Genomic DNA, 4,062 nt, shown 5'->3' on the forward strand with positions numbered 1-4,062 from the left:
CAACTTTTGTTTGTGTTCTTTAATTCATATTTTATTACCAAATGTTGTAATATTTACCAGATTTGGGATACAATCACAGTGCAGCTTACCTTTAGCCACATATTTCCTACATTCACATTGAAGCATCTTTTCAAAGAGTCGGTTCACTTTTATTTTAACTTTTAGTATGTTAAAGAATGGCGAATTCTAAGCAACTTTTCAATTGGTCTTCATTATTTTTTTATTTTTATAATTTTTTCATTATTTGCCTTCTTCTCTTTCCAGCTTTCAAATGGGGGGTTACTAACCCTATCTAAAAAAAATGCTCTGTAAGGCTACAAATCTATTATTACTATTACTCATATTTCTATTCAAGCCCTCTTCTATTCATATTTTATTCTATTATTCAAATCATTGTCTAGGGTAATTTGGACCCTAGCAAACAGATTGCTGAGACTGCAAACTGGAGAGCTTCTGAATAAAAAAACTAAATAAATCAAAAACCGCAAATCATAAAAAATGAAAACCAATTGCAAATTGTCTCAGAATATCCCTCTATACATCATACTAAAAGTTGTACAAGGTGAACAACCTCTTGATGCAGTTGAAGACTGCTCTTTCCTAAAAGTATGAGCTATTGCTATTAAGTAAAAATAATGTGATTGCCCAGAGAAGTATTGTACTGTATTGGCAGGTAACATTACGGTATCAATAGTTTCTTTCTTCGAGAAAGATCAGCTCCAATTTAAAAGTGCCATTGTAATTATATAGTTGGTTGCTCAACTTTATTTTCCTGGTATTACAGGTATGGGATACCTTATCTGGAAACCCATTAGCCAGAAAGCTCCAAATCATGGAAAGGCCAACTCCCATAGAGTCCATTTTAAAGGACAAATCAACCAAAATGTATTGGGGGTGCCAATGTGTTAGGCACCCCCCCCAGTAAATTATCACTGATTATCACTTGCCTCAGACCAATGTTCCCTCTTATTCCTTGAAAAAAAAAAATATTTTGTGTGCACATTTTAAAACTTGTGTGCGCAGTTTTTAAAAACTGTGTGCTCAGGTCAGAATGAAAACATTTTGTGTTTTGACGCAAAATTCTGTGTGCGCACCACAATTTGTGTGTGCCAGCCTGGGCCAGTGGTCCTGCTAGCTGACAAGTGTGCCGGCCCATGGTTCTATCCTTGTAAAATACTCTGCCATCTCTTCCAACAGCTCGCATGTGCAGTAGTGTAAAAAAAAAAAGTAAAGTTTGCATTTTTATTCTACTGTGCATGGCCACTGTTCAGGAATGTCTTCAAGAGGTTCTCTAAATTCATCTATTTCCCACTCTAGAAAGTGTATCATTGGTAGAATAAACTCAATAACAAAGTTATCTAAAATAAGGCCTAGAAGTTTCAGCCAAACATAAGGCCTAGCAGTTGGCAGTTTCAGAACATGGGGGAGTTTTTACAGCAGAGGACATCTGTGAGCCTTTGTTCATAACAATTTGGCAAACAGCCCACAATTTAAACTTGGATTTGTGTACTTTCATTTTTTGTTCAGTTAATAGCTACAATGCAGTAATTATGTTGAAAGGTTTAGAAAGCTGTGTATGTTACTCTTAACCTGAGAAATGTTTTATAAACATGGTGTATAGCTTGAGGCAATCCACATTAAAGTTAAGAACTAAAAACATATTTTTTGGTTGCCATTTTCATTACTGCCAGTCTTGCTTGAATACTACCCTGAGCAGAATTCGTTGTTTATAATTCTGTGATGCTGAGGTTTCTTTTCTTTGATCTGTAACCCATACTACAGTTCTTGCTTCCTCTGGCTTCTGAAATGATTTATCACTTGCTTTTGTTCTTTTACACAGAGAGGAAAAAATACACATTGGAAGTGAGATGAAAGCTGAATTGTTGGGGAACACCATTCTGATGAACATTATTGTTCAACGCTAAAAGAAGAATGCTCATCTAAGGAGCATTGGTGCTCTGGGGTCTGCTGCTTTCAAAGATCCAGTGCTTGATGTGGAGAGAAGTGGCACGTTAAGGGTGGTGGCACACGCTGCTACTTGGGGAGATTAGTCACCCGGCGGGATGGCACTCGGATCGCGTCGGCATTCTGAGTGCCATCCTGCCGGCAATTTACATTCTAGCCAGCAGGAAGGCATTTAGGGGAGATTAGTCGCTCGAAGAAGAGGCGATTTGTCGCTGGGCTACTAATCTCCCGGAGTAGCCACGTCTGCCACCACCCTAATGGTGGTAGCACATCAAGAAACCAAATGGTTGGTGCTCACTGCAGGGGTATCACCCATATGTAAAAAAATTGTCATATTATAACATGTCCTTAGATCAATATGTTTTCTCCTCCCCTGTGGATAGCAAAATATAATTAAACACCTCAGGAACAACTATTTCCAGATGCTAACAAACCCCCATCAGGCTCATATACTACATGCAGCTTAAGGCAGGCAAAGTGTGGCACACACTTGCAACAAAGAATAGCATAGGGCAGGCAGAGTATGGCACACACAGGGAGCATAGGGAAAGCAGAGTATGGCACACATAGACAGTATAGAGCAGACAGAATATGGCACATAAAGGAAGAGTGGAGCAGTTAGTATATGGCATACAGGCAGTGAATAGCAGGCAGAGTATGCCACATACTGTACAGGCAAAGTAGAGAAGGCACAGTATGGCACACACAAGTAGCATAGGGCAGGCGCAGGCAGAGTATAGCAGGAGACAGGGAATCCTATCAAGACCATGCAAGTAACCAGTCAGGACCACTCTTAAGATGAACACTACAGTTTGAGGTGTGAACAGGTGAACATTTCAGTCTTGTGTGAGTCGTGAACAATCCAGAGGTTTACAGTCAGAGGTGTGAACAATCTTACAAAAATATACCATTACTAAACTGCTGCCAGCAGTGGTATTACCCAGTAGAAGCAAATGTAAATATTAAAAACAACAACGACTGTCTGATCTTTTTGTATGCTTACCAAATCACATTCTTAAGGCAAAGTGTGTTTTGTTGTTGCTACAAATACATTCAAAGTGTGTAATCTCTCAAAAGGCCTTTGTACCCAGGCCCGGACTGGCAATTTGTGAGTTCTGGCAAATGCCAGAGGGCAGGGCGCCCTAGGCAACCTGGCCCCCCTGCTCCCACACCCCCCTCCGGACGTTGTGCGCTGTAAGATGCCATAGACAGCCCATTTAGTGGGCTGGTGGGGAGTTGTTTGGGCCTCTGTGTACAGTATCAGTATCCCCTATGGCAAGGTATTTTCTTGCTTTTTGTAGCCACGACAAAATGTGCAGTGGCTGCCCATAGGGCAATGGCACACACACAGACACACAGTGATTGTGGGAGTTCTGTCCTATAAGCATTTCATTGCTCCTGTAGTGAGCTCCCCAACACCCAGAATTGCTACCCATTACTTCAATGGCAATTGCCTGGACCCACATGGTACACTCATGGGTCAGGCAATTGTTGCTCGAAAACACTAATTACAACATTGGAGTGACTATCGTGTGAAATACGATTGCACATGTTAAGTGGGCAAATGCCATCTATGTAAATCATTTCCAGACATCTAGTCACCGACCAGTGCAACAAAACACCCAGAATATACACAGTTCCAAAGGATGCACTTCTGTATATGTTTTTTTCTTTTCCATCAGTGTAACAGCAAGTAAAACATAAGCTTACAATGGTGAGAGAGTTCCCTTTCCCCAAGTGCACTCAATTTTACTGACGCACTTGAAGAGACTACACACATATATCCCAGCTCTGCTCTCCTCCCTCCCTTGCTTCCAGTCTTTCTCTTTGTTGGTTGTGCTCACTTCTGCTGTCCCGTCCACTCAGTGTTCTCTACCACAAAAACTTCTTTTATGTCAACTGTACTAAGGCTCGTCTGGGGAAATTTGCAAGAAAGTTAAGGGTACTAGAGGGAGTTGGATGGGGAATTTGCATGCCAATAAATGCTGAATTAGCTATAGGTTTTACTGAACATAAAAAACATTTATTCTTTAAAACAGTGATCCCCAACAAGTGATCTGAGAGCAACATATTGCTCCCAACTCCATGGATGTTGCT

Source organism: Xenopus laevis, chromosome 5L, assembly GCF_017654675.1.
Source record: "Xenopus laevis strain J_2021 chromosome 5L, Xenopus_laevis_v10.1, whole genome shotgun sequence".
In the NCBI taxonomy this organism is placed as follows: domain Eukaryota; kingdom Metazoa; phylum Chordata; class Amphibia; order Anura; family Pipidae; genus Xenopus; species Xenopus laevis.